This window comes from Solanum pennellii, chromosome 11, assembly GCF_001406875.1.
Source record: "Solanum pennellii chromosome 11, SPENNV200".
NCBI lineage: Eukaryota > Viridiplantae > Streptophyta > Magnoliopsida > Solanales > Solanaceae > Solanum > Solanum pennellii.
In genome coordinates this window covers 26,745,975-26,758,499 of record NC_028647.1, presented here as the reverse complement: position 1 = coordinate 26,758,499, position 12,525 = coordinate 26,745,975, and the positions used below count along the sequence as shown (strand labels likewise).

Below are 12,525 nucleotides of genomic sequence, written 5' to 3'. Positions count from 1 at the left end.
CGACACACTCGGACGAATGAACCCCTTTTCTAAGAGGTCCTCTAACTGAACACTGAGCTCTCTGAGCTCTGCAGGAGCCATCCGATAAGGCGGAATAGAAATAGGACGAGTGCCAGGCTCCAAATCTATTGCAAAATCAATGTCACGCTCTGGGGGTAGGCCAGGTAGATCTGTAGGGAACACATCTGCATACTCTCTAACCACAGGAACTGAGTCAACTGAAGGCCCCTCCCTACTCACATCTCTGATGTGGGCCAAATACGCTAAACACCCAGAAGCAACCAATCGCCTAGCTCGAATAAAAGAGATTATCCCCGTCGGTGTGTGACTATAAGTAGCCTGCCACAATACCGGGGGAACACCAGGCATGGATAAGGTAACAGTCTTGGCATAGCAATCCAAGACCACATGATATGGGGATAACCAGTCCATGCCCAAAATCACATCAAAATCAATCATATCTAGCATAATAAGATCAGCTCTAGTATCATAACCCTGGATAGTCACTAAGCAAGATCGCAATACTTGATCCACTACTAAGAACTCACCTATCGGGGTCGAAACATGAATCGGCTCTGCCAAAGACTCGGACCTCATACCCAATCGGGGAGCAAAATAAATAGATACATACGAGAATGTGGACCCTGGATCAAATAATACTGTAGCAGGCTGATGGCACAAGAAGAGCGTACCTGAGATGACATCGTCAGATGCCTCAGCCGCCGCCCTTGTCGGGGCAGCGTAGAAATGGCCTTGAGCACCTCTACCTGGTGCACCCGGTCTACCACCTGACCTGCCTCCCCGAGCTCCACCACTGGTACCCTGTCGACTCTCTCGACTGTGCTGAATCTGACCACCTCCTCTAGCCGAAGAAGACACGGCTGAAACTGGTTTTGAAGTAGGTGGAGCTGGTACAATCGCCCCCCGACCTCGCCGGGGGCATTCTCTAGACCAATGGTCAAGAGCACCACACTCATAACACCCCGAAGTTGAACGCCCTGTAGTAACCCGACCGCGGCATGAAGGAACAGAATCTGATGCCCTCGAATTCTGGCCTGTACTAGGACTACTCTGCTGATATTGGCCTCCCTCAGAAACAGGTAATGCCGCCTGAACAGGGCGACTGGTCTGACCCTGCTGGAACCTCTGACGTGGCCTATCATATGAGTCCCTCCCCCTAGTCTGCGACTCGCTATAGCTGCCCTGGTAGCGTGCCCTCTTATCGCTGCCCCCTTGGGCCTCACGATGAATATGCTCCATGGATCGGGCATGATCGACCACATCAAGAAAAGAACGGCCAGCTGAAACCATATGCTCTGTGTCAACCCTCAAACGGTATCGCAACCCACGTACAAAACAACGAACTCTCTCTCCCTCTGTGGGCAGGATCATAGTAGCATGGCGAGACAACTCATGGAACCTCGCCTCATACTCGGAAACGGTCATAGATCCCTGCTCCAATCTAGAGAACTGATCACGAAGCCTGTCTCTGACGCTCCGTGGCATGAACCGGGCCAAGAAAGCCTCTGAGAACTCGCTCCAAGATATAGGAGGAGATCCAACTGGCCTAGACTCTCGATACGCGCGCCACCACTGCCTGGCTGGCCCACGGAACTGATGAGCGGTGAAGTCAGCTCCTCTCGACTCCAAAAGGCCTAATGACTGTAACTGCTCCTGGCAAGTGAGCAGGAACTCGTGAGCGTCCTCTCCAATCGCCCCTGAGAATATAGGCGGTGCCAACCTCTGAAATACCCCAAGCATCTTCTGATCCCGCAGTGGCATCTCTCTAACCTCTAAGTCTGGTGGGGCGGCCACATGAACTGGTGGCGGCTGATCTTGCAGCGCTGGTGCTGGTACTGCTGGTGCTGGTGCCTGTCTCATATCCCCAATAGCTGCTAATATCTGAGTCAAGAGGGAATGAAGATCAGGTGCTGCAACCGGTGCGGGTGGTGGCTGGGCGGGCCCCGGCCCCACTGGCTGTGGCGGTACATGCGCTGCATGAGGCTCCTCCTCCATATCCCGGGCAGGTGCTGCAGCCCTACCTCGACCTCGTGGTCGACGTCTACCCCAAACTGAGGCTCCGGGTGCATCTCCCCCGAACGCACCGCCTCGCGTGCGAGCCATCCTGTAATAGAGTGAAACAACTGAGATTTTAAGAAACAAACAAGACACACGCGGCACGAATTTGAAACAAAATGGATATTTTCCTAAATACATCCTGTAGCCTCCTGGAGATAAGTTACGGACGTCTCCGCACCGATCCGCAGGACTCTACTAGACGTTAGCTCTGTAAAAGTGAGACCGTTGAACCTAGGGCTCTGATACCAACTTGTCACGACCCAATTTCTCGAGCCATGAAGGCACCTACTATAACCCATCAGTAGGTAAGCCAAACCACAACCCAGAACCACACATAATGGGTGTGAGGGTAGAAACTAAACAAGACTAAGAAAAATTACTATAACAACATAAGCAAACCAAAACATAAATGCAATAAAGGATCCCTCCCAGAACCTGGAAGTCACTAATACAGAGCTACCAACAAAACGAGTACAAGTCCCAACAGTGGACCACCGAAACTAGACTGTCTCGAAAAGTAAAAGACAAGTCTTTATATAAACAGATGGAGACTGAAATAGTACAAAACCCTGTGTGCTCACCCCTGTCTCCAGACCAGAAATTCTCCAAACTCGATCAACGCTGACTACTGGTGCTCGGACCTGCATCACGAAAATAGATGCAGAGTGTAGCATGAGTACCAAATAACAGGTACCCAGTAGGCATCATAGGCCGACTGAACTAGAAAAGTAAAGCACTATGAAAAGACGAAATCACAAAACTAGAGGTCAAGAACGGAAGGCTAAGTAACACAATAATGCACACGAGTGTATAAAGATCTAACTAAATTAATATAAATAAGCTAACTACACCTAACTGGACCCACCATAAGCCCAGAAGGTACACTCGTGCACAAGTTTAAATAAAAACCCGAACGGACCCCCATAAGTCCGACGCGTACACGAAATAACTATAACTTAAGGAGAATAGAACTCGAGGCCAAAGAACACCGAACCAAAAAGTAGAATCTGACGGTACGGAGGTCGGGCCTTGAACCGGACACTCACCAGAATTACACAAGTAGCCAATTGCAAAATATAAGTAACTGAGGCCGGACCTCTAACCGGATGCTCTACATACTTGAGGCCGGACCTCTAACCGGATGCTCTACATAAGTATGTGGATGGTCGAGGCCGGACCTTAAATCCGGATACCCGACAAAGATGTCGATATAGCATGCTGAAAGAGTCTTTATCTATCCATAATCATATAAACCCATGGAACACCATCCAGACTTAGCTAATCAATGTAAGACCTTACAGTCGAATAGAAACTCAACTTTGAATCACGGAGCGGAATTCATTGTCACTGACGTAACTCGAGAAGCCGTAACATCTAAGAAATAAGAGTAACTATCGCTAGAGCAAGCTCATCGTCTAGCTAAATACCAAACTATCAGACTCAAGTCTGCTACATCAGTCTACAAGGATTTAAGCCGGCCGAGCGACGTCGGGGCTAAACTAAGTCCTACCGACTTTGAATCATGCATTTCTAAGGAAAACCCTAGTCAAACCTAAACTAAGGCTCAACATACTTCTGACAACCAGTATTCAAACATACAAGTAATTCATATAGCAAAGAAGGTCAATATAAACATGCTCACAGTTACCCGATAATTCTCAGAACAAGGCCGAAAATATAATTTTTAACACCTATGCATGATCCAATAACTACCCAACCCAAATTCCAACTAATCAACATGCATTCACATGTTCGAGTTCAGTCTAAGAAGAGAAACCATAGCCTACCTGAACGCAGATCACGCGCGCTCCAAAATTCACTCCCCGGATCTTTTACTTTCTAAAAGGCCTCGAAACGTTGATACACTATCAGAAATAGAGTCACAACGTTATTACAGTCATTTAAACACTAAAATTGCAAGAAACGGAGACGGGTCAATTTCACGGTCAAAATGGAAAAAAATGGGATCCGCGTTGAGAAATCCCGAATTAACCCCAAATAAAAGTCCTAAATAACTCTCGAAACTTGCATAGCAGAATGGAGCACAATTCAGGACTCAAGACGGTCCCAACATTAACATGCAACAAAAAAAACCCAAATCCTAAGCTAAAAATCAGCAACAATGGCAGCAGCTACTTACCAGATTTTACCAAAAATGAAGCTCCAACAGCCAAAACCAATCACACCACGACGATCCTCACGAAAAACCCCACAATATAGGCTCTTGAATCACTTGATTCGGACCTAAAATGGCCAAGAAATCACCTTCTGAAATTTCCCAAAACTTGTGCTCGAAAATGAGCTATGACAGCATTTAAAACCCAAAATTTACCTCAAATCGTGTCCCCAAATCAGATTCCAAGCTCACCAATGTGTTGCCCTCGAAAAATCTCACAACTTAGCCTTTTGAATCGCCCAATTCGGAGTTGTATCGCTCAAGATATCAAGTTCCAAAGTAAAACATAAAGCTGAAAGTTGGGGTTTTTATAGGGGCTGCACCAGATTCAGCTTTGCCTACTTTCTTTAAAGTCTCCGACGGGTGCTCGGAATCCGTTCGGAACCTGATAAAAATAAAATAGATATGCTACCCTACCAAAGTCGACATTCCGGACTCAAAGGCGCAGTCGAAATTTTCATCAGAGGTCATCTCGATAAAATGTGGGTCCCACTTCCATTGGCCATTTTAAGTCAAAAACCACAAAAGGGCTCGGAAAAATATCAAAAACCTCAAAACCCGAAAGAAGGGTCAAACTAGACCAAACTCGACATTCCGGAGCTAACCGCGCTGACGGAATTCTCATCCGAGCGCGTTTACTCAGAATGTTGACTAAAGTCAAACTTAGCCTTTAAACTTAAAGTTAAAACGCCTAATCCCACCAACTCACACTGAAAACTTTGGGAGTCATGTCGACAATGCTACTGGACTAAAATGACCCTTCCGGAACTGATGGAATCGTCAGAATTGGATTCTGATGTCATCTTCTTGAACTTTTGATCGAAAATGATCGTTCAAGGTTCATAAGCTTCAAAAATACTAAAGCTCACACAATAACAAAACGAATGACCAGGTGACCGATCTATCAGTCCCAGCAAGTCATAAATGACTTAGAATCGCTGTAGGAATGCTCTAAACGATGTACAAAAGATAAAACACTAAAAATGACAATAAGGGTCATTACAGTTAACCAATGTACCGACGGTGTTTATGGACCAAATGAATAGAGTTTTACGAGATTACCTTGAATCATTTGTGATTGTGTTCATTAATAATATTTTGATATACTCCAAGAATGAAAATCAGCATCAAAGTAATTTGAGGTTCGTCTTGCAAGTCATTAAATAACACCAACACTCTACAAAATTCAGCAAGTGTGAATTTTGGTTGATGTCGTATGTTTTTTTGCCGTATTATCTCTAGTGAGGGTGTATAGGTAGATTTGAAGAAGACGGATGCGGTCAAAAATTGAATTGACCTTTGACAACTCCCAATGATATAAGGAGTTTCGTGGGACTAGCGGGGCATTATAGAAGGTCTGTTGATGGATTTTCTTCCATTTCTTTTCCTTTGACAACCTTGACCCAAAAGAAGGTGAAGTTTGAGTGGTCGCAAGCTTGTGAAAAAGGTTTTGAAGAGTTGAATGATAAACTTACCTCTGCTCCAGTATTAACTTTATCGAAGGGTAATGAAGGCTTTGTAGTCTATTCTGATGCTTCTCGAGTCGTATTGGAGTGCTTCTGTGATAGCTTATGCTTCTAGACAACTCAAGGTTCATGAGATGAATTATCCAACTCATGATCTTTAGTTAGCTGCTGTAGTTTTTGCAATGAAAATATGTTGACAATACTTGTATGTGTGCATATTGATGTATTTCTAGGGCTTTGAGAGAAACAATCAAAGAAGTGAAGGGAGAAGAAGATGTAAGAATGCCAAGAATTAGTTCGTGGATTTCGTCGGAGCGATCGCTAACAAGGTATGTCAGAATCGACCCCTTTTATTTAAAATCATTCTTAATTTTATTTAAATATCCCACCATTTGGAAATGATTGTTTGGAAAGATTGCAATTTTTAGGAATATCCAGGACCTTTTGAAAGGTTGAGAACATTCATTGATGGTCGTGTGGATTCATTAAGAATTGCAACCTTTCAGAACCTATTCCTTTTGCCTATAAATACCATCATTCTTCAGAATTTTTCTTACCACTTTGTGATTTTCTTCTTCTACTACTTCACAAAAATGTCTTCTTGTAGTTTACTAATGTTGAGTGGTTCGCTAACACCAGATTTTTTGGTAACTATACGCTGGTGATTGAGATCATTCTATCTTGGGAGGATATATTCGAAGTCAAACCACAGATACTAGTGGGAAATAATTTACATAAAAGGACATTGAGTGTTCAGTGGTTTTGATCTTTTCCATTCAAAGATTCCAGATTCTTGTATGTTTTAGAGATTTTAGTTTAAAAAATTAATTTCTTTTCATTTTTCTTATTGTATCAATAAACATTTGTTACTTCGTATTTATGCAAAGTTTTATTGAAATCAGTAATTCTTTTTTCAAAAATAGATTGGAAACAATGCATAGTTATAAACGAGAAAATCTCAAGCATACATCCTTGAAAGATTGGAAGAGTTTTGTAAAAGAAAGTTTACATGTTCTTGTATCCTTATTTCAAACTTCTTCTTTGCATTGGTTAGCAATTTTTGCTCTCTCTGTAAATCTTCCACAAATCTTACCCTTTCACACTTCAACTCCTTCATCTGTATCTATGTTTCAAAATAGCATTCAGGTAGATACGACATTCTAGAATTCTTTGGAAATTTGACGTGTATTTCCCTTTAAAAAAAAATAAACACGAAATGGAAAAATCCAAATTATTTAGTGATGCAATAAAAACAAATAACAACACATAAAGTACAATCCCCCAAGACGATCCGGGAGGTTGCTGTGTACGGAGTGATGCCCCTACCTTCGGAAGGTAGAGAGCATAATTATTCAATGATACACTCAACAAAAAAAAATTTTTGTATGTGCGGCAACTTCAAATAAATCTAATTTATAAACATACAAAATCAAAAACATATAATTTATTGTTTGGATGTAAACAAACATTATAATAGGATTTAAAAAAACTCCTATGATATAAATAATAACAAGAAGTCATTCAGGTAAATATAAAATGGGACGTAGACTCCGAACGTGATAAATCTTGAAGACTACTCACCAAGAAAATTATATTATAGATTATCTTTCGTGATTATTGTGTTGCTGACTCTTCTGGCGCCCTCCCCTTCAGAATAATGATTCATCAAAGATTACAATTGGTTGTAATCATTTTGAAATTAAAAAGCATAACAAACTAATGTACTTTTATGCACCATTATGTACAGACAGACAAAGGAAGTTTGTGAAAGGTCAAGCACCATGGTCACAATATACCACCAACTTCCCAATTCAGGTGCACAATTAGAGATCAACTATATTACTTCATACTCAAAAAGGAAAAATTTAATAGACAATTAATTTTTTAAAGTATCATCATAAGCAAGTTGAACTATGGTGTAAGCAAGAGTTGGTAGGGAAAAGCATAGAGATGGTCGATTTTATAGGAAACTCTTAATTTTGTATGTCTTTTGAGGGTGTGCCCACCACTCTCTGGGATGTAAGTTTCCCATTAAACATACATTCTATGATGAGCTTTTTGTGAATAGAAAATTACCTTATCTAACAAAAAAAAAATTGCGAGTTGAACTATGAAAAAACAAAAACATATGAATATAATAAACTTACTTTTTAAGACAAGCCTTTTAACCTTTCGCCTGGGGAAAATATACCATCACTCTTTATGATCCCACCTTCCAACGATATGGATCCATCAGCTATAAAAGGTAATGCCTACATAATGTCTGCCTTTGTTTTGTTTGCAACCGTGAAAAGAGTCAATAGAAGATGGTGTCTCTCAAACCATGATCAGTACTTGTAACACAATATAAGTTAGCCGTGTCAACATTAATCATATTGACTGAAAATCGAAGAAAACAAGGAGGACTAAAGAAGATCTAAAGAATGTGAGATGTATTTGGAAGAAGAGATCATTATAACCTCAAACCTTATGTTCTCAAGACAGATAAAAAGATATCGGAGATCAAAAGGTCTTCCAATTGAAGCATCAGTACTTTGAAGACCAGAACTTTTATTCATAAGACCTTTCATATCATATGTCTGCAGTGCTTTAAGTCCATGATGCGTCTTGCAAACAACTCCTAACATGGTTTCTAGCCCAAGATAATTTCAGAGACTCCTGGATTTAAGAGATCAGTATACAAATGTCAGTCATAATACAGTGAACTTCTAATTTTTTTGGGCAAGTACAGTGAACTTCCATCATCTGTCTAATTCTTTGTAAAGATATGGCACTAGCGCTAAACTCGTAACCCAGAGTATATCTCGTGAAGGGAAGATTTCCCAAGCCTTTTTATGCAAACCACACATTCATTTCCAACTAATTTGGAACTACTTATTATGACATAAGAAAGCGCAAAAATGTTCAAACGCCAACGACTAACCTTCTACCATAATCAACGACTCCAAACCCTAATCACTCTAAGTATACCTCTGACAAATTCAAAATATGTAAAACTTTTTGTCTCAAATCTTCACCATAATTCAGCCACATATTGTCATCTTGATTGGGACACAGTGAACAAGTTCTATGATCTCTTGAACAGGGACTACTATAGAAAGTGGACTCATAAAAGCTCATTTCTTTTTTCCTCTTTATCTATATTTTAGAAAATTCCAGCAAATTAGTGGATGCTATGTGAAACTAACCTGCTGAGATTATCATCGTCAACCTTGCTAAGACAAGCAACAATTTCTATCACGCACTACAAGAAAATGTACAATTCGCAGCAATGTTTTAGCAACAACAAAATTATTGTTGGCTTATATTGTCAAATGGCAACAAATCAATTTAGTTGTTTCTATATCTTACAACTTTTAACCACAGATTTATTTTTGTTAGCAAACATTTTAACCTTGTCACCATATACTATGGTTAATATATTACTTTTTATATATAAATAAATTGCAACAACTTTTTAGTAATAACTATATTATTGTTGCCTAATTTAAATATTTAGCAACAATAAATTTTAATTGTTGTTAATTTTAATTTCAGAATAGTTATTAATTATACTATTTAGCTGTCCGCCAAAACAGAATGCGGCATAGATTAATTTATTTCCCCCAACTTTTTAGCGCCCTAAGTTTTCCACCAAAAGAAATGCTAGATTTTCTTTTTTCATTATTTCACTGATTTCTCCTCTAGATTTCTCCTAATTGAATTTACTCAATCTATTGTTGATTGATTTCTTTCGCGTCGTTCAGTCCAAAGACTGTGAGTTATTGTTTGTGAATTAGTTTGGTCAATTCTTGGTTAGAATTTTGTGATTAGGATTTTCTTTATTATTTTGTGGCTCCTTCATAGAATTTATCAAGTGTCTTTTACCTTTGTCATACAAGCTCAAAACTTTTGAACAAGAAAAGTTTGATCTAGTTTCAAATTATACAAGTATTTAAATCTCACATTAACAGAACTAATTTTGAGTTTATTAGGAGAAAATTTGTCATAAATATTCATGGATTCATTAGTATAGTTTGCACCAAGAAACAACAATTCAAAAGAGAATAGTTTTCTCTGTATCAAAAATCACAAAAGCACCATATAATGAAAATTTTGTGGGATAACTGTCGACCTTTTAGTGGATCTTTTCTTTTGTTGTGTACATATGATTTTGAAGGTTCAATTTTATCATAGGGTTTGTTTTTCTAGTTGAATATGCCTTTGTATGAGTAAATTATACTCAATAATGTTACAGAGAACTTTTATAGTAGAGGCAGTTGAAGGGCTTTATTATAATATTTTTGTTGTTATTCTTGTGACAATTGATTCAATAACTATTTCTACGATTGCGTTAAAGGTAATACATTGTGGAATTCTAGGATAATGAAAATAGGCAATTTATTTTGATTGTTTAAAGGTCCTGTATTTGGTTTCAACATTTATTGAGCTCAAAATCAAGTTAAGAATGGAAAATCAAAAGCAAGCGAGCGAAGTAATTCGATATTATTTAGTTTTTTATTTTGTATTAACCCCTACTTCAGACTAGCCAGAAATATTTACCACTTGAACCATCTAATTTCATATTTCCGTTGAAATTGAACATATCTTGTTCATTCGCAAATAGGAAGATCGTTCTTTGTATCTCTTGCCGCAAGTAGCAAAAGAAGGTAAATGGAGAAGACCCAAGCTAAGACTTAAGTTCAGCAGTTCAAATAGGATGTCTCAAATAGTGCCTCACAAGACTCAATCGTGAATGTACACAAAAAGACTAAAGATACTCATACATAGCTCAATTGTATACTCAAAATATTCAAGTTGTGACACACCCTTACCAAGAATTCTTGAGCTTACAATACTTTATAGTAATTCAAGTTCTAGCTCAACAAAATTATCTACATGCCCTCACATAAAATTTTTTTCCATATTTGCACACACAGATTTATAAACTTAGGAAAAGGAATCTAACGCAATTCTCACACTGACAAAGAGGAACACAATGCATGTCTTCGCCAATAAACTCTCATCTCTCTCCATTCTCTTTCTCACGCCTATCAACTCTCATTCTCTCTTTTCTTCGTCAGTAAAAGAACAAAAAAATTAAAGTTCATCGCTCTTGAAGAACTTGTACCCTAAAACTCAAAAGAAAAACTAATCTAAAAATCAAAGCAAAAACATTGTTTTTGACGGGTTGTGAATGAAGTTTCGTGGTTAGGTTTTGGTATTCTTGTGGACAGCTTTCCAACGGAGCAGGTTTGGAAGTTGTTGATCGACAAAAGGTATGGTTATTTCTTCCTCATGGTCCCTTTACCAAGAGACCCTAAGATTCAGTCGAATTCTAATCCTAAAACTAGATGTTCCCCTTTGCATGTCCCTGTCACTAGCTCCCATCGATTGTTGTAGGTTAGGTAATTTTTGCTTGTAGAATTTAGGAATGTAACGTATTCTCTAGATGATTATGATCATGTTTGTATGTTCGGAATTATGTAATGATAAACGCGTGCAATGTGTGTGTGTGGCTGTGTCTCTTGGTACGAATTGGAGCATGAAAATGTAATGAATTGGAGTATTAAAATGGTATGTTAAATCCTTGTGTTTTTGTATGAAATACTACGAATAAATATACATAATAATGTACAAAATATCCAGTGAAATTCCTAAGAATCTAGCGTACAAATGTTGAGAAAATGTGGACTAAAAACATGACCAAATTTCCAGAAATCTGGAAATTTGGTCTTGGCTAAGCCGTTTGGAGATTTTTAGTTTTAATTTTTTTGTTAAATCTATGAGGTCATTAGGGATCGAACCCAAGACTTCACCATATGTAAGCTGCTGAAAAATTCAATAATTAAATAAATAAGGTGAGGGAGATTTGAAATGGGGTAAGGTTCAAGTGAAGATATGAAAGAGAGAACAATAAAATAAAATGAGGTGTGTGGGGATCGAACCCACAACCTCTCGGATAGGTGAGGAAATTAGGAGAAAAACTAAATGAAAATAGAATGAGGTTGTGGGGGATCAATCCCACATCGTCTCTGCCTAAAACAGAAAGGTCAAGGAGAGAAAAGTAAGAAAAGATATGTAGTCGTCGGGATTCAAACTTGGGTCCCCAAGCTGAAATTTTAAATAAAAATTGAATACAAGACAAAGTGTTAGTCAAGGGATTTGAAATTGGGTTCCGTTGCCCAAGATGAGACCTATACGAATAAAAAATTGAGACCTTGGCATACTTACAAGATGCATAAGTTTTGTACCACATAATCTTTGGTAAGTATGAGTCACTTAGACGAATTAAGAACGAAGCCACATGGCTTGTACGTATGGGTTCATAAGTCTAGCGTACGTTTAAAAATAAGTTAACCTAAGATGTATGTAATGAAATGATGCGACCCCCGGAGGGTTAAGTAAGAATGTGAAACACACTACAAGGCCAAGTGAATTGGCATATGACAAAATGAACATTTACGTAATAAGGTGAGTAATTATGTTATACTACGATGCTAATGAAAATAGTGAAAACATGATAAGAGGCTAGTGCAAGTGAGACAAGTTGTATCTACACCTAGAATCAATGTCCCTCAATGTAAATTCCAAGAGAGCATATGTATGTTATGCGATGAACAAATAATGAAAGGTGAGTAAAAATAAAATGAAAAGATGTTAACAAAGAACACAGTTGCATCACAAAAAGATGCTAGTACAAGTGATACAAGATGTACCTACGCCAAATAAGGTCACCAAAAGTACTCACCTAAGAGAGTGTTGAACATTAAGGGACAAGTCTCAATCACACTCTATATGTAAGTGTAAGGACAATTTCACACT

General features: G+C 38.8%; 1 long non-coding RNA gene and 1 pseudogene across 1 annotated transcript; both read right to left on the bottom strand.

Annotated features, from left to right (window-relative positions):
* Nucleotides 1-2,436: 2,436 nt before the first annotated feature.
* Nucleotides 2,437-5,153, bottom strand: LOC107004784. Its single transcript, XR_001454785.2, has 4 exons — nucleotides 4,412-5,153; nucleotides 4,220-4,323; nucleotides 3,867-3,944; nucleotides 2,437-2,720 (listed from the first exon to the last, which is right to left on the bottom strand). It is a non-coding gene; the product is annotated as an uncharacterized LOC107004784 (long non-coding RNA).
* A 1,526-nt stretch (nucleotides 5,154-6,679) lies between these two features.
* On the bottom strand, nucleotides 6,680-10,737 carry LOC107003774 (annotated as a pseudogene).
* Between the last annotated feature and the right edge of the window lie 1,788 nt (nucleotides 10,738-12,525).